The sequence below is a fragment of the Thermobia domestica genome, chromosome 6 (assembly GCF_964235325.1).
Source record: "Thermobia domestica chromosome 6, izTheDome1.hap1.1, whole genome shotgun sequence".
Classification (NCBI taxonomy): domain Eukaryota; kingdom Metazoa; phylum Arthropoda; class Insecta; order Zygentoma; family Lepismatidae; genus Thermobia; species Thermobia domestica.
In genome coordinates, this window is record NC_137459.1 from 22,544,494 (window position 1) to 22,564,597 (window position 20,104).

Below are 20,104 nucleotides of genomic sequence, written 5' to 3' on the forward strand. Positions count from 1 at the left end.
TATTGATTTCAGTATATTTCAAACATTATTTCTCGGATCTAGGTCTGTGCGATATGTCGATATATATTGATATCGTCAATATCCGTATTGACACACATCGACATTCGATATCGAAAATACATGAACATCGATATATGTATATCCTAAATTTTCGATATCGATCTTCGGGGGACGAGGCGTAGGGGGCCCCTAAGCCTTCCTATGGATGAAAAAACAAAACTTAATTTTTACAATAATGTCTTATAATTACAGTTTATTTAATACCATAAGTTGCAATGTAAATAAATCCACTTGCAAATTTGCAATGTTATTATTATTATTATTATTATTATTATTATTATTATTATTATTATTATTATTATTATTATTATTATTATTATTATTATAACAATTGTGGTTACAACTAGAGTCCCATCTCTTTATCTTGCATGGGAGGCCCGCAAGTTTGCTACACCAATGGTGTCCCTTAGTCTGTATTTTTCTCTCTTTCCGTTTCTTATGGATGTTTGTATGGATGTCAGACATACAAGGTGACTGGACAGCGGATTCGAACACAAAATCTTCCCATTACAAATCAAATGAAATCTTTAAGTTTTACGTCTCACGGTTATGCCAGCTAAGCTAAAGGAGACGGTGATGATGAGAAATGAATGAAATGAAGAAAGTGGGAGGAAATGAGAGAACCCAGGGAAAACCTACGCGCATGCTCTTTGTCCACCACAAAGTTCACTTGGCACTAGCTGGGATCAAACAAGGGACCTTATGCACTAGATGTGAACGCTCTACCCTGAGTCACCATGGTCTCCCATTGGAAATCAAAATCGCTATCCTACACCTCCCTCTCGTTAGTCGATTGAAATAAATATTTTGAGCTATAATTGTTATCTTTATCAAGCTTAATTGTATCCCTTTTGGATTAATTACAAATATAATTCATAAAATACTTTTCTCCCAGATGATCATGTCAATAAAAGGGATACACAACGTGTTATAGTCTGTATCCAATGGAATGTTTGCGTACGAAACCCGCTCCAAGTTGAAGCATTGATACAAACAGATTAATCTACTGGTTTCTCGTGCTTGTATTCAAACTCTAAAAACAAGTATTTAAAAAATATATATATCGTACATTCCTTTCATTGACATGGTGCACACGGAGAAGAGGCAATCAGTATATTTCTCCATTCGGTGAAAATCCGATAGCTTGTATCGCTGTAGAGATTAACCCAGTGAAAGGTGACAATAGGACCTGTTACAGCGCTAAATGGAAGTTGTACCCTGCCGTTCACATCTCAATGTAACTAATTCCAAGCTTAACATTCTGAACTGGAAGAACAAAACACACGGATGTGTGTACGTACACTAACGTTAAATTTGCTAGCAATCCTTTTGTTAGTCAAATCAACCTGTATGTGTCTTCAGACAATGATTGTGACAGAACGAGAACTTAAGAATTTCTTATGCACAACAGGACATGGAGAATATTAGGTATTGGTTCTCTAAAACAAAGTAGACACACGTTCCGTTTTGTATTCATTTCACACCTGTCGCATAAAGCTGACCTTCATGTGTTCTTTACATGAATCGCATTTAATTCACTCGATGTACTTTGAGAATGTATAAATCTTAACCGAGAAGTTTTTACTGTAAAGGAAGCAATTGAAAATGGCTTTACCAATCATTTCATATTCAGAAGAAAAAAATTAAAATAACCAGACTCGTGTTATTAAATTTGGTAATATTAACAAGATTTCTTCTCCTTTAATTCATGATGAGGCATTGTATGTATTGAATTGTTTACAAGTCTTCAATCCCTTATCTATCTATATAAATAAATAAAAGTGAAAAGTGACTATATTTGTGTCTTAACAACTCTTGAACCATACAACCGACTTCGACGAAATTTTCAACATAGATAAGGTTCAGTCCTGGTATGTCCTTTTACCATTTCACTTCAACGGTGGAACTTAGGTCTAAAAATGATCTAAAATGACCGATATTAGTACCGAATCCATAGTTTTCGGGTTCGCTAAGTTGAACAGTGGCACTTTCGTTGCTGTTTAAATCCGAATTCAGTCCTGCAACTTGGGGGAGGGGAGGGGACGATATATAAAAATGATCGAAAATGACAGATATTAGTGCCGATGGCATAGTTTTCGGGATTGATGAGATGAACAGTGGCACTTCCGATCCCGTTCAAAAAATCCAAATTCAGTCCAATTTGTGGGAGGGGGTAAACACAAAAATTACTGTCAAATCCACAGTTTTCGGTGTTGCTAGGGATATATATATATATATATATATATATATATATATATATATATATATATATATATATAGGGTGGTGAGAAACTCCACCGACCAAATTCGGGAGGCAATTCCCGACACAGAAACAAGAAAAAAAAGCCCTTTTGCACTTTTCTCTAGGACACACAGTTTCGGAGCTACACAATACCGAAAACGTGGCAAAATACACTTTATAGCGCTATATCTTTTCTATTTCGAATGATACAGGCAAGGCGGCATGGTCACCTCAAAGGAACGAAACCTGCTTTATTCAAAGATGGGTATGTCGCAATCGTGAAATCAGTGCACAAGGGATTCCCCAAAGGATCGTACGGACTCCCGGATAAACTGTCAGGTAAAGATACGTCAAAATAGGCGTGAATGGATAGGTTTCCAACCTGGTAACCAAAATTAGTTGGTCTAAATGGATATGAATTGATAGGGTTTCTACCACGTAACAATAATTCGTTTTATTAAGTTGATATCTGGAACAAATACAAAATGGCGGACAACTTCATACCCGTTGTGTGTGGTTGCATAATCGCCAGGTACGGATGCTGGCCAACAGTGACGTTCTGAGTATTAAATATAGCGAATTTGTACTCAAATGCTCTAGAAAGACATCTCGGGTGTCGGTAGAACATAACAGATGAAGCAAGGTGATTCACATGTGTGGAAACACGTAACGAAAAATGCCTAGAAATGCACTCATACTAAGGAAACGTGAGTTCAAAGCGTCCGAAATGTAAGGAATAGCATTAAGAACATGAAAGCCATTGTCAATTCACCAATAATATTCCATCAATCCGATGCAATATGATCTGCACTGCTGCATACTAATTGAAATTGTGTAAGGGGACTCACTAAGAAACTGAGTAAACTAAATGAATGTCACTAGTGGAATCGCATGATTGATATTGAAATGTGGCCAATGTGTGTGTTGATATCAACATGTAGCTAATGAACAAATGTCAACATGTCCCACTACTGCTGGGACACCATCCCAGGTGCGAAAACTAGGAAAATAATGTTGTCCATTCTGCTATTATATCTTGCGCACTTTTTGGTAGAACGTAACTAGAACACGATGAATCAATGTCCCTCTTTGTTTTGGACATTGTCCCACAGTCGATACATATGAAAAGAAATCTCTTAATCCATGGTTCAAATTCTGATAAAGTTTGAAAATAACAAACTTCTATCGTGTCCCACGTCTTCTGGGATATATGACGTACTCGAAATATATGAAAATACGTCCAGAAATTCGCATCTTACATACAGTGCGCATGCCAAGACAAAGACGAAAATGAACCAATTTGGCACATGTAACACTACAGCTGGAACACTATACATATGGAAAATAAAACGACATGAGAAATAGAAAGAAACGTCTTAAAGCTCTGATTGTTTACAACTGTGCAGTAGGAATAACAAAATGAAACACACAAGCATGTCGGGAGGCTGTACAAGAGCGCTTGCCAAACAAAGTGGGTACTCCTCAAAGAAATGAATACAGAGAAAGTGAGGCTCCCTCGAAGCCTCAGGACTACAGCACTCGCTCTTGCTCGTATGGTAGCATTTTCCAATCGTACTGGGAGCCCACGGCCTCAGATTCAAGACCAGAGTAGTTATTTTCCTATTTTCCGCACGTAGGACGCTGTCTCAGCAGTAGTGGGACATGTTGACATTTGTCCATTAGCTACATGTCAATATCAACACACACATTGGCCACATTTCAATATCAATCATGCGATTCCACTAGAGAAATTCATTTAGTTTACCCAGATTCTTACTGAGTCCCCTTACACAATTTCAACTTGATCTCAGTTGTTGCATCCTTATTGGTATGCAGCCGTGCACATCAGATTGCATCGGTTTGAGAGAATATTATTGGTGAATTGGCAATGGCTTTCATGTTCTTGACGCTAATCCTCACATTTTCGACGCTTTGAACTCACGTTTCCTTAGTATGAGTGCATTTCTGGGCATTTTTCGTTACGTGTTTCCACACATGTGAATCACCTTGCTTCATCTGTTGTGTTCTACCGACACTCCCGATGTCTTTCTAGAACATTTGAGTACAAATTCGCTACACTTAATACTCAGAATGTCACTGTTGGCCAGCATCCGTACCTGGCGATTATGCAATCACACACAACGGGTATGAAGTTGTCCGCCATTTTGTATTTGTTCCAGATATCGACTTAATATAAACGAATTATTGTTACCTGGTAGAAACCCTATCAATTCATATCCATTTAGACCAATTTTCATTTGGCAGATTATCCGGGACTCCCTACGTTCCTTTGGGGAATCCCTTGCGCGTGCATGGTAGAATTCTGAAACATGCAAAATTTAATACAGCAGGTATGACTTCTTCAGTGATTTTTTTACCCGTCCTCTTTACGTTAGATAGTTTCCAAACTATTGGCGTCCGAAAGTCATTTTTCCAGGCTTTGGGCACCTTGTAGATCCGAAACTATGTCCGATTGCCGAAAGTTCAAGAGAAATTTTTTTCTTGTCTCAGTGGCAGGAGTCACCTCCCAAGAGTTGTAACACTTATTTTACTACACCCGATATACATACATATATATATCTATTCTATAATATTATATATATATATAGGGTGGTAGGAAACTCCACCGACAAAATTCGGGAGGTGATTCCCAACACAGAAACAAGAAAAAAGTCCTTTTGCACTTTTCTCTACGACAAATAGTTTCGGAGCTACATGATGCCGAAAACGTGGCATAATACACTTTAGAGCGTTATATCTTCTCCCAAGAGTTGTAACAGTTATTTCGCAACACCCGATATATATATATAATATTATAGAATAGAAGTTCTAAAAGTTCTTTAATTTAATTTCACACACTGAAGCTGAAACTTGAAACAATGTAGGTAATTTTTGTCCGTAGCGTAATAGAATGATAGCGCAAACTGAAATCAAAAAATCATTCTAGAAGATTTTCTGGCTTAACTCACAATTGCATAGAAAGTTAAGGACAATTCCTTCCATTCACGTCTTGCAACATTTCTTTGGAAAACCCAGTTTCTCTAAATGAAAGTTTATAATTCGGAAAGAGAAACTTTTTAGTATTAGAAAAGAATACATTACAAAGAGACGGGAATTTCTGGAAGTTCTCAACTCTTGGTTTCAATTCTATGCAGTAAATTATTGAATGGTTCTACGATTCTTTGTTGTAATACTCTACCCTTTTAAGCTAAGCTTTCATTGAATTTGAAATCAGATCTAACTGTAACATTGTTTTGCTTTATTGTGTTAGTTTCTATTTTTTTAAATGATGTTACTAATCATTTTTGAGTACGTAGTAGTGTAATGACTAGATATATGTCGCTATATAAAACAACATGAATTCACTATGAGAAGCTACGTCTTAAAATGTGTTTCTATTAAATAATTTTCCATTTCAGTTTGCATGTTGTTTCAGAAGAACACTTGACCACCTATCTCTCCTGGAAAGGCTATGTTCATACAATTTAAACTCTTGCCTTGAAAAGAAAACAGTTTTTCAACAGATCAAAGAAGATACATATTTCCTTGATTTAGTTTCTATAATTAATTTTCAGGGAGAGAGGCCTATGGAACCCGGAGGTTCAATGCCGCGTTCGCAAAAGCTCTCCATTGACTTCTGTCCTTAGTCAATTAGATCCAGTTTCTACTTTGAATTACTATCTCTGCGAGATCCATCTTAACATTGTCCTCCCATCTGCGCCTAGGTCTTCCTAATGGTCGTTTTCCGACTGGTTTCCCAGTCAAAACTTTGAAAGCGTTTCTACTTTCTTTCATCCTAGATACATGACCTGCCCACCTGAGCCTCCTAGACTTGACGACCCTAACAATGTATGGTAAACTGTATAAATTATATAGTTCCTCGTTATGGAGTTTCCGATATTCCACATTCTCCTTGCTCTCGAGTCCGAGTACTTGTCTCAGTATCTTCTTCTCAAATAGTTCCGGACTGCGTTCTTTCCTCAGAGTAAGCGACCACGTTTCGCAACCATACAGAACAACAGGCGTAATTATCATTTTATATATATTTTAAGGTTCAAACTGCTCGACAGAATTTTCCACGACAAGAAATTTTGAACTGAACAACAACACAAATTTCCTGCTTTTAGTCGACATTTTATTTCTTCGTGAATATGGTTTTCGTCTGTTAAAATTGATCCTAGAATAAGACTTAATAAAGATACTTAAGGAAACGAATAACTATTAAAATGATTGAGTACTCTGAACTGTTTTTGAGCAGTTTATTTAACTACTAGCTGTAAGCATTCGTCGGATCCCTGGTTCGATCCCCACCAAGTAAGTTTGTGGTGAACAACATCGTATTTGTGGGTTTTCTCGGGGTACTTCTGTTTCCTCCCACATTCCCATTCAACCAATTCTTCCACCATCATTCACTTGTCTTAATCATTCGTCTCCCTTATCCTCAAGGGTATAAATGTGGGACGTTAAACTTTAATATTTCATTTTTTTAAGCACTCGTCGTTGACGGATCTTAAATCAGAACATGTATAAAAAGAGAAAATAGCAAATATCCTTATTCCATTGCCCGGGTATTTATCCCCTGTTATTATGTAGCACGTAAAACCCATACGTAATGATGGTTGCATACATACAAGGCGTTCTCAAAAAACTACAAATGTATATGCATTTTCAGACACATTTTGACCCCTGAAAACCTCCCCCTGAGCAGAAAATTGAAAAAAAAACAGCTTTCTACACGATTAGGACTGATCACAATATATCTGTGTGAAAAAATTATGGCTCTAGGTTACTTCTTTCTAGGCGGAAAGGTGATGACAGACAGGCATACACACATATTTTATTATAATTGAAGAAGTACTTCCTCCAAACGAAAATAGCTTTATACAGAAGTTGCAACAAATAAACGGTAAATAATATTTATTTACTTATTTAATGCTAAACCAGGTCTGAGAGAACAATATGCAGAACAATTATATTCATCATGTCACCAGGAAAGCTTCAGTTCTTATTTAAAACATGACTTGAAGTATTAACTTAAATAATAATCCTTTCATCATTTCATTTGGAGTTTGGCATTGCCATTATATGAGACGTGGACGCACAACTTAATGTAGGATGTGAATCACATAAACCTCCACCAGGAATCGAACCCGACTCTTCCGCATTGTAATCGGTAACATTAACTATGCAGCCAGAATTAAACTCTATTAATAATATGCAGAGTCCATGTCAAATGTTGTTTTTACAAACATTACCTTTTTAAAAAAATACCCCTTTGGCATCTAGAAATAATGAAGTCTAAAACAGCAAGAGGTGCAAATTAACTTGCAATTAATAAATTCAAACAGAAACAAACACATTATACAAACACTTATGTACTATAATAAATATTTAATGTGGTGGTTTACTGGAAGAATCAAGTGTAAAAAAATAACTCGTTAAAGCTAATTGCAAATGAAAAACAAGCGTAATATGAAGTTAGAAACTTTGTCCACCGGAAGCAAAATCCTTAAGTGTTGAAAGCCCTGCGTCACAAGAATTAATAATGGGAGTATTTTGTGAAGTTTGTGACCAGGGTCAGCCAGTTGTGGAACTTTTAATGATATTTGCATATCCGCGTACCAAGTAGCAATCAATACTAGAAAACGAAGGGTTGGAAGGTAAAGGCAGTACTATTACTCACAAGAATTATTACCTTCAAATACTATTTCATTTCTAGAGGGCATTGTAACACCGTGACGTACCACTCATTTCTGCTTTTGATAAATCTTTGCTTTAAATTCAAGGCAAGTGTGTTTTTCGCGGACAGTGCCGTATCCATGAGTTTTGTCGGAGTTTTCTCGCTTCTGCCAGATTCTTCATAGCATTAATATTTAAGCATTTACTGCTTTTATCTTCTTTCTCTTTAGTGCACAGGTACAAACCTAAAACGGATAAATTAATGATGTTTTTTTATTCCCATCACTTCTCTTATTGTAGAAATTCATATATTAATATTAAAACATATCTATTTGAAAATAAAGTACTGATAACCTTGTACAGAAGGACATTTATTTTCTTTTAACATTAACTAACTAACTAGTTTCCCCGCCATTTTTTTATGATCAAGCACCAAAATTGAAAATTAGAAATAAAATTAACTTTTTCCCATGAGTCCTTTGGACCTTATATAACACTAGCAGAACACCCGTTGCTTGCACGGGGAGAATACGTTTAATTTTGGATATAAAGTGCTGATTTGGATTTAAACGACACTGTTTGTCTCAACGATCCTGAAAACTATGGATTTTACACTAATATTGAACATTTTCAATTATATATATAAGTTATGAGGCTGAATTTGGACTTAAACAGCATTGGAAGTGTCACTGTTCATCTTACTGATCCCGAAAACAATGAATTCAACACTAGTATCAGTCATTTTTGAATATCTCTACCCTTTCCTCTTTTAAGTTGCACCGTCAAACTGAAACAACAACAACCATTCTGGACCCGAACCTCGCCTTATTCGTGTTGGAAATTTGGTCGAGATCAGTCGTGTGGTTCAAGAGTAATGAAGTCACAAACATAGTCACTTTCTTTTTTAGTTTATTGAAAAAAGCAACTAGTCAGAAGTATTCTACATAGCAATAATGGAAAAAAGTAATCGTGTGGCTTATTTTTTTATGTGCCACGGGAGTCCACGCATCTTCAACCCATGCTGGATGTAACCATGTATTTCTACTCCATTTGCTTATAGTAAACAAATACTCTACAAACAACAGCAACGAGCAGGACATTGCCCACCATCACCAACAATCAGCAAGTAACGAAAATCAACAAATGTAGCCGCCATGTTAAAATAAGAAAACAACAGCACACCTCAAAAGTATCGATCTTACCCGATTAATCAAGGTACCAACTCTCTAAAACTCCTGGTCATTGAAAACGCCTTGTCCCTGTTAAAACACCCAATTATTAAGAGGAAACTCTCCTACGTCTTAAAGCTATTTGAGCTCGTTTTCCTACGTAAAACACCTAGTCATTAAAAGTAACCTAACCAACACACCCTAAAACGCCTAATTATTAAGAGGAAATATTCCTACGTCTTAGAGCTCCTTGAGCTCCTATTCCTATGTAAAACACCTGGTCATTGAATGTAACCTAACCAACACACCCTAAAACGCCTAATTATTAAGAGGAAACTTTCCTACGTCTTAGAGCTCCTTTTCCTATGTAAAACACCTGGTCATTAAAAGTAACCTAACCAAAACACCCTAAAACGCCTAATTATTAACAGGAAACTTTCCTACGTCTTAGAGCTCCTTGAGCTCCTTTTCCTATGTAAAACACCTGGTCATTAAAAGTAACCTAACCAACACACCCTAAAATGCCTAATTATCAAGAGGAAACTTTCCTACGTCTTAAAGCTCCTTGAGCTCCTTTTCCTATGTAAAACACCTGGTCATTAAATGTAACCTAACCAACACACCCTAAAACGCCTAATTATTAACAGGAAACTTTCCTAAGTCTTATAGCTCCTTGAGCTCCTTTTCCTATGTAAAACACCTGGTCATTAAATGTAACCTAACCAACACACCCTAAAACGCCTAATTATTAAGAGGAAACTTTCCTACGTCTTAAAGCTCCTTGAGCTCCTTTTCCTATGTAAAACACCTGGTCATTAAAAGTAACCTAACCAACACACCCTAAAACGCCTAACTATTAAGAGGAAACTTTCCTACGTCTTACAGCTCCTTGAGCTCCTTTTCCTATGTAAAACACTTGGTCATTAAAAGTAACCTAACCAACACACCCTAAAACGTCTAGTTATTAAGATCCTTTCATTTTCTTAACCTCTTATTGTAACTTTCACTTATTGTAACATATTTTATTCAAAAAGAAGTGTGTAATAGAAAGTGATGGGAAAGTCCACATTCCCGTGTACCATAGTTTGCTCTACCCTATAGAATAAGAAAACTTTACATAGTAAAGCCATACTAAAATTTCAATATCAATTATCTAAACAATACAATTTGATGAAGAAAATTTAATGAACTCAACCAATACCGGTCTTAGTGGCTCGTCTAAACTTACATGAAAGTAACAGAAAGCTGCAGGTAAGTACTATATTATGCCCGGGTTAGGATCTCTGCATGTTCGAAATTTTTAACATGCTTCAATTTCAATTTCAATCAATACTCACTATGACATGCGAGATTTTCTCGCATGGAGAAAGGAAGAAATGTTTGAATGACTGGAATAGGTCGATGAATGGAAACAAAAGTTTACAAAGTTATTTCCTTTAATTGTTCCAGATTTGATAATTTGAGTTAATTTGTACCTTTTTCTAACTCATGTATGATCAGTGTTTTTTTTTTTTTTCTTTCTTCTCCCTTGCAGTATGTAGTGTAATAATATATACTATACAAACAATGAATTAGAGTACTGGACAACACACTATAAGGAATAGAGGTCAATCTCAAAATGAAAAATTTCTGCGTGCATCATCTCTGCAGCAAAAGTGTGTTTCAGTGCTGTAAAGGTTTACCAACTGTTTTCGGTTGGTAGAATTGCTATGTATAAATTGGGTTGCATCTGTTCAGGCGTTTTGTGATACCAGCAAAAATACTGCATCCGACTTAATGAAGTTATAGCAGGCAGGGGGAATTACTGTTGCTGTTGACGGTACAAACATGGGACTCGTTTTAAATGCACGGGTAACAGACTGACATTCAATCGCAAGCTTCAACTAGTTAAATTCAACGCATGAGGGAAACGAAGTGCTTTCTGTAATCAGCTAGGCAAGCACAAGTGATTACAATAAGTTGACATGTACTCTTTCGCATGAAAGAAGTCACGTAGAACCACCAGATCTTGTGCATATCTAGACCTTTGTCACATTTAACTGCATTCAAAGCCGCTTTCCAATTTTCGGCTCGAGGGAAATGACGGAGGTCAAAATTCACAGACGTTTCGGATTGTTTCTAAGAACACCTTGCCTGTATGCGACCAACACTATATATTTGTTGTGCGGTCTTACATAACAGCAAATGATACATATTCAGGTAATGCAATAGTTGAAGGGACATTCCTTTAAATACATTCTTATTTCCTTTCATTTCATCCTGGTTCTGCTTTAAGACGCAACAACCACGGGTGCTTAAACCTAGTAATAAATAAGGTAAACTTAATCTGTGTGTTTTTGTGCTTATCATCAGATTTTTGCATAGAAAGAAGTAGTCTGTAGCAATTAAGTTTTTTATATATATATATATATAGATTGATCTTCTTCAGTTTCCAATCGCGTACGAAGCCTTGTTTCCAATTATCGAATCGACGGGGGATTGATGGATCAAACTCTGTTGTACCCATATGTCCAAGAAACCATACTGCTTTTGAGGAAGGCAACCCATACTACTCACCTGTATTGTAAGTTGCATGGTTCAAGAATCGATAGGGGCAGTGCCGTAAGCATTGGTCGCCGGTATATATATATATATATATATATATATATATATATATATATATATATATATATATATATATATATATATATATATGTGTGTGTGTGTGTGTGTGTGTGTGTGTGTGTGTGTTTCACGCATTTCTTTACTTTAAAAGATTTTAACATCATTCTTTCCGTGCGAAGTACGGATATTTCTACTATTTAAAACTATTTGTTTACATGAGGTTTGGAGCCCCCTAATAAATGTACCACTTTGTAAAGATTCACGCTGTATCTGCAGCACAAACCAGTGGCACCGCGTAGCGTAGTTGCTAATGCTTTGGCGCGAGTGGTTCCAGGTTCTATTCCCGGTGGGAACACTCTGTTGAAAAAGTGTAAAAGCTTTTCAGGACAAACATGTTATTTGAGGTTTTCCTGGATTTTCTTCGTTCACACCTACAAACACCTGTGTGGTACCTCACATCATAGTCCCAGGCCGGTATCTTTCTTCCCAATTTCCCGGGCTGTGTGATACCCCAATGACGTCATCCCTCATACGTAGCGGGCTAACTTAGCCACAAATGCCTTAAGCCTAGAACCTAATTTCTAATGCTAATCAAGTACATACCAGTAGATACCTCTAAAGTTTAAAGGAATGGATTGTGGAGCAGTCAGATGCAAATTAGCCACCCATTGGCTAGATCAAGCTTACAACGTTGCCAAGGGTACAATGGAACGTTGGATTTACGGTCACTTCGAATATTTCGTCTTCTCTCGCGTGTTAAAATATTATCAGGTTGTAAAGAAAGTTCTTGCGGTTTCCAACCTTCAATTTCAAACAAACATATCTCAATTCAAACAAACTTTTATTAATCGAAATAAAAACCATGACAATCAATACATTTTTGCCAACGAGAAACAAATGTGTTAATGCCGGTAGCATAGAATTCTGGAATTCTGGACGCGACGAAGTTGTTGAAGGTCGGTTCGGTATGGTCTCTGCTTTTGATGTATTTCTCGCGGAGGAAGTTGTCGAGATGCCTGAAAAAGTGGTAGTCGGTGGGCAAAAGGGCCGGTGAATATGGTGGATGAGGCAGAGTTTCGTAGCCCAATGTGTTCAACTTTTGCAGCGTCTGTTGAGCAACATGAGGACAAGCGTTGTCGTAGAGCATGATTGGTCCCTTTCTGTTGACCAGTGCCGGGCACATACTTCGAAGTTTCTGGTCATTTCGTCGATTTGTTGGCAGTGATTCTCCGCCGTAATCGTTTAGCCCAGATTCAGGAAGCTGTGATTGATGAGACCGGCTGCAGACCACCAAACAGTCACCATGATCTTTTGTGGGTGGAGTTTTGGCTTCGGGAACTGATGAGGAGCTTCGCCGACGCCCAACCACTGAGCCGAACGTCGCCGATTGTTGTAAAGGATCCACTTCTCATCACACGTCACAATCCTGTCGAGAAACGGGTCGTTCTTGTTCCGCAGAAGAAGAAAAGATGACACCTCAAAACGACGATTTCGATGTTTTTCGGTCAATTTGTGCATCACTCATTTATCGTGTTTTTTGACTTCCTAATCTCTTGCAGGTGGTTGAAAATTGTCATAGGTGTTACCACCAGGTATTTAGCAAGCTCTCGAACAGTTGTGCGTAGATTGGATTCGACTAAGGCTCTCAGTTGGTCGTTGTCAACAGCGGATGGCCGATCACTGTGCTCGTCATCTTCCAGGCTCTCGTCACAGCTACGAAATTTCTTGAACCACCGTTGTGTCGTACGTTCGTTAGTGGTTCCTGGGCCAAACGCATCGTTGATATCACGAGCTGTCTGGTCAGCTTTTCGGCCTAACTTGAACTGGAACAAGAAAATTGTGCAAATTCGCCTCTTGTCCATGCTATCTTTGAAGTCCAGATAAAAGTAAAAAAAAAAAAAAAAAGTATTTCAAAACAAAACCAATACAACGAATAAATACAGCGAAAAACGCGCTTTAAACTTATATATAGAGGCATAATATTATAACGACACTTGAGTTGAAAATACATCACTGAAAATGGAAGTAAAGAAAACGCAATAACATTCTTTACAACCTAATACCTAGGCCAGTGCCTGGCTATTGTGCACAGCTGCTTAAATTTTGTGATCGTTGGAGGATGTAACATGACATAATGAACTACAAAAATGTCAACAGTATATATTTTGTAACTTAAAAGTTTGGCAAGTCAACACGTACGGTAGATAGAAAATTACACGAAAGTTGACACCATATGTCAGAATCATATGAAAAAGAAATGTATTTTATCTCTACAAACAAACGAGAAATGACAGAAATTTACAAACCATACAACTGTTCTTTGGTTCCTTTAAAAAGGGGAAGAAACTCGTGTGTTCATGTTTTATCATTGCAATCTGTTTTGCGATAGAAAATCATGAATTTAAAATCGAACTTATAATTTCTTTTCCTTCTGCGCTTCCGAAGGGCGTACGCCTTAAAGACGATCAATGTGATAAAGTGTTTCCTTCGAGTGACGTCACTATTGCCTACTTCTGATAAACCTACCTCGACCGGAAAGCAAACAAGACGTTGAAAAATAACTGCTTCTAGGTCGTATAAATCTGAAAAGAACTAATTGAATCCGGCATAAACTGCAAAACTTCGTGTCAAGCACCAATAAACCTCAATGATGATTTTTTTAAAAATCATTATGTGAAATTGTTATTTCGAGCTGAACGAATAAAACACAAAAGGAACATGTATTTTAAAACTATTCCAAAATTAATGTGTAAATTTCTTTCGTTTCTCTTTCCTTATTTGAAAACTACTAGGCTTGTATAAAGGTCACCAAGAAAGTTCTGTCGCTTTTGTGAAGATATGTGTTCAATTGCCCTCACACCGTGAGTTGAATGCGAATGGAGATAAAGCGAAGATCAGTTGTTGGTGTAGGTATATCCAACATACAACCTGGTTGTGGCAGTTCAGTTACACCGTGAACTTGCGTAAGGACAGAGTGAACATGGGACCTCCACAGAGCGTCATAAGGACATGTGTGTTGTACTAGTTCAAACGGGGTCAAACACCGCTGCAGCGAGACGGAAGATATGTCTGGCCTTTTGTAAGAGTGTCGTGACTACGCGGACAATGCAGCGGTGGTTTAACAAGTTTAAGGACGGTGACGAAACACTCAAAGACGCACCACGTACCGGAAGACCAACATATGTACAAAATGAAGATCTTCAGGCAGCAATTGAGGTGAACAGTGGCCAGGCATGTGAGGAACTTGGACTGCAATTCAGTGTGAGTGGAGAAACCTCCATCAACTTGGGAAGCTCTACAAGTTGGGTCGATAAGGAGGGTTCAAAAAGAAACTCAAAAGTCTGGTGCTAGCACTTCTGAATCGCAAAGGAGTCCTCCTGTTACAGGACAACGCTAAGCCCCACGTTGCTAGGATGACCCGGGACACCATTCTACATCTTAGATGAGAAACACTATTGGATCCGCCATACTGCCGGACATTGCACTGTCCGAATATCACCTGTTCCATCCCCTCTACAATTACCTTAGATGATGTTAGTTCAAATCCCTATTAGAAATACAAAATGCACTTGATACCTTCTTCGCTTCACTTCCCACGAAGATCTTTCGCGATGGAATCCATGGCCTTCCACAACTTTGGCAGAAGCTCGTCGATGCTGATGGGGACTATTCTTGATCTTCCAGGTACGTGTTAGGTGGCATATCAATGCTCGAAGATGGTGGCGAAAAACTACAGAACTTTCTTGTTTACCTTTATAGAATATAGACTACCCAAGACCAATTTTATCATTGAAGCGAAATTTTTGAGTCAGACAAAAATAATTAGAAATATTCATGAGAAAATTAAATTAATGGTAAAGCTTCCATCGAGACGTGAAACTCCTTTCTTAAAATGTTATTATAGATAATTGTTGTATTCTGTCTGGCGCCAAACATCAAATTTCCGTTTTAATTAGCACATTTAGTCATTCTGAAAACAAACATAAGAAGCGAAACAGTTTCCTTATTTATATAGTATCTTGTTGAATATATTTTCAGAATAGATTACCTCTTGTCAAGCGGTGTACCTGCATAATGGACTTAATTTTGTTTCATATTTTAGGAACACTTTAATTTAATTTAGTTTTGATCCAATGTAAAAAAGTAAATAAATGAATAAAACTTTCTAAACTACTTTCTGTTAGAGAAACTAGTATTGTTTACTCTAACATTAATGTTTTGCGGTGATGACGTACACAGGAGTATCAGGAGGTCTACAAATTAATAGCATTCAGCTTGTGTTTATTAAGCATAACAGAAAAGCCAAGATTCGCAAGAGAAAAATAATGTTTGTGCACAACAACTGAAGATAAAGAACTGAAAAGATACCTTCAGGGTTGTTTCTGTCAATTCCTAGGTCAGCTGGCATGCACGTACTTGACTAAACTTGGGTTTAAATGTCATTGGGAGTATCACCAATCAGCTTAAAGACCCCGAAAATTATGGATTTACCTCAAATTTCTATCATTTTTTGACCCGGGTTCGATTCCCGGCGGCAGCTCATGTGGTCCGGATTCCACGTTAATCAGTAGGTCCCCGTCCCATATAGCCTCGCTGGTGAACGGGACGTTAAACTCAAAATCACTTCGTCTGTCATTTTTGATATTTTATTTTTCATCCCTTCTCACTTCCCCCTTATGCCGATGGAAGATCAACTTGAACCTATACAGTATCGGGGATTCCACTATGCATCTCAGGGCCCCGAAAACTATAGGTTTGACGTTGTAGTTCGTTTCCGATTAATTTTTCGTCACTTCTTTAAGGGTGCTAGGGGTGCCTTATCTCAACAGCATTATTTTAAGATTGTAAGTTATATGTGTATGCAAATATCACTGAAGATGAATGCGATGTCTGCATTCGAAACGTCGGATGTGAATATCTTCACCGAGAAGAATTACTGATAGTCCGAGAAGAATTACTGAAGTCTCAGATCTCTTCATCTTAGGAAAATTAAACTCGGTATGTAATGTAACTATCTTTAATATACACATATGTAATTATAACAGTAATATACACACATGTGTTACTGTTAGTATATGCATTGGTTTCTAAAGATAGTTACAGGGTTCAAGATTGTTAAGTTTTTACCAACACTGGGAAAACCCTTTTGGGTCTTTATATTTTTTTATTTTTCCCAGAAAAGAAGAAAAAGAGGGGATGATGATTGCAGTTCTTATAACAAGATGAATATATATTGATATTCCCTTGTAACTTTTAAACTAATTGAGAAAAATTGCTAATTTTTTACCATTCAAATATCGGCAAGAAGAATATTGTTTGGCACACTCGGTGATACCATCAAGTTAAGAGTGTTGCCAACTCAACATCAGGATATAGATTTTCAAAGGGCACTGCGACAGCTTATTGCATATTTCAAATTTACATGTCAAACGGAAACGTATTATATCACATTTAAAAACTATTCAGGGTTAGAAACTAAGCATACTACAGTGTCACAAACATCCAAATTTTGGTCTTCTCTATACCAGTAATAATCCAACTGAGAAGGGCGGGGCAATACACATCCAAAGTACTTTAGCGTTTATTAGTATGGTCATGACGTCACGAATTTCTAATGAAAAAGGACAAAGGTACAAGAGATTAAATATGTGACTTTTTTCAAAAGCTTTTATTTCGAAAAACTTCTTAAATAAGTGAGTTATTCAATTACATAGGTGGGTTTCAGTCGATGGAAAGATCATAACGCCGTTAAATTCGATGTCTTAAATCGTTGTGGAGATATAGTAAATTATGGCAAAATTTCCAACACTGTTTACAATTAAGTATTTTCGAGAACTTATTGTAATTGTACCTACCAGAAAGGATTGTTGTAATGCTCTAGAAGCAAAGCAAATAAAAAAAATATTTTTAAAAGGTTTCTATAAATACGCTATTTAGGACAATATGTCAAATGAAATCTTTGAGTTTTACGTCCCACGATTATGCCGGTGAGGCCAAAGACGGTGAAAATGAGAAATGAATGAAATAGTCGAATGAATAAAGTGGGAGGAAACGGGAGAACTCCGAGAAAACCCACGAGCGCGGTGTTTGTCCACCACAAAGTCCACACGGCGCGAGCTGGGAGCAAACCAGTGACCCCTAGCACCGGAGATGAACGCTCTACCAGTGAGCCACCATGCTCCCAAGCAATATGTCAAATTGAACCACTTTTCGTAAGTCCGGAATGTTCGAGATAAAAAAAAAATGTAAACGGTATTATGATATTTATGTCCATTGAAAACTATTTAAGAAATTACATGTGATACTTAATTAAAAACTTTTTCGGGATAATATCGTTTCAAAAAATGACCGAAGTATTCGACATTAGGGTACTTTAGATGTGCTTTGCCTAGTCCTTGTCACTTGCGTTATTACTGTTGCAGAACTCTTCAAAATTTGATTATTTCTCGATGCTTGTGATATTGTAGCCTTTTTAGTTTGCAATACTGCATAGTGACTTTGGCGCTGAAAGTTTTTGTTTTACATGTAGATTTGATATGTGTAATAACCTAACGTTGTGTCACTTAGATGTTCCTGTCTTGATACTATGAATTCGTGAAATTTGAGCGTCTTGTATTTATTAGTTTAAAAGTTACAAGGACGGATCAAAATAAATGGTTCACCCTGTATGTCGGAATCCGTTAAGGCTGGAGTCATGAAATTTGGTGTTTGGTCTTTTAGATTACGGTAATTAATCACGTTTCTCAGCGTTTTGAGATGTTTGACATAGAGTGGAAAAAGAAGGACTGGGGTGTTTCCTTAACCCTAGAATACTACTGTGTTAAAAGTATGTGCAGCTGCCATGTGTTTACTCACTGTCTTTCTTTCCACGCTTCCTCATGCGCTTCCGCCACTAGTAATGCTTTTACTGGTTAAAATATCCAGCTAAGCAGTGGAAGCATTGCTAGTGACAAAAGTATATGTTTTTGTGGAAAGAGGAAATAAGAGAAAAAACATAGCAGCCTCACATAAATTTATACACAGAAATAACCTGAGGTTACGATGACACACGAGATGTTCGAATTTTTTACATGAGCTCGAACTCAGACGAATTATATGAAACTTACAAAAAGAAGAATGCAAATTATTGCCCAAAATAACAAGTGGGGACATCTGTTAGTTTACATATATCAGAAATGGTGTGGGTCAATGAAAACTTGACCCATGACCTACTGACTCAACCACCCATCCTGATCCACTACTCATCATGAGCCAACACCAACCGTGACCCGCTCTGACCTACCACCCAGCAAAACCTATCGTCATCAATTCTAACCCATAATCCACGTCCTCTTCACTGTCTAAAGAGTTTACACTTGTAATAAAAACAAGGCTGTGAAATCATCACTACTCAGAGTTTGAATTGCTACGGTCAGTCGCTCGAGCTCCGCTCAGTTACAATACCGGTAAGTCTGACCTTTACGATATAAAATGGAAAAATATTTGCTATTGACCATATTACGAGGACTTTCAATTTAATTATCATATATAATTGTTTCATTGTTGAATTAGAGAGACTTTCAAATGGAAAATAGAATGAAATTGGAAAGTCTCAAATCAAGATAAAGTAGGCCCACATAAAGGGGGAAAAAAATGTAAAATTCGATTGTGTTTCGAAAGCCGAGTAGGAAGTCCTGTTGCTATTATTATAATTACAAATATCAATATTCAAAAGTGTCTGAAGTTCTTTTTTCACTTATACTCATCTCAAGTAAGGTCGCGGTGGCTCAGTGGTAGAGTGTTCACTTCCGGTGCATGGGGTCCTTGGTTCGATCCCAGCTCGTTCAAGGTGGACTCTGTGCTGGACAAAGACCATGTGAATGGGTTTTCTCGGGGTTCTCTCGTTTCTTCTCACTTTCTTCATCCCACCATTTCATTCATTTATCATCATCACTGTCTCCTTTAGCCTAGCTGGCATAACCGCGAGAAGTAAAACTGAATGGTTTCATTTCATTTTTTCATCTCAGGTAAAAAAAAAAAAAAAAAATAGAAAGAAATGAAAAAGGAGGAAAAAATGGTCTTGAAAGTAAAACGTAGACAAATTCACCAGTGTTCACAAGATGCTGTCTACAATGCAATGAGCACAGTGGGTATGCGAAACAAGTGGGTCACGGTTGGTGGTGGATAGCAGTGCGTTACGTCCTGTTGACCCACAACCCACTGACACACTCCATCTCTGTACGATAATAGCAACACTTTATTCACATTCATTCCTTACCATCTAAAGGAATATCTTGTGTTTTGCTGCTTTAATTCACAGGAAAATACGTCAGTCTTCACAAATGTGAATTTCATAAGCTCACATCAAATT

The 20,104-nt window shown here is 37.3% G+C and overlaps 1 pseudogene; it reads right to left on the reverse strand.

Annotated features, from left to right (window-relative positions):
* Positions 1-12,598: 12,598 nt before the first annotated feature.
* LOC145687642 (histone-lysine N-methyltransferase SETMAR pseudogene) lies at positions 12,599-13,616 on the reverse strand (annotated as a pseudogene).
* Between the last annotated feature and the right edge of the window lie 6,488 nt (positions 13,617-20,104).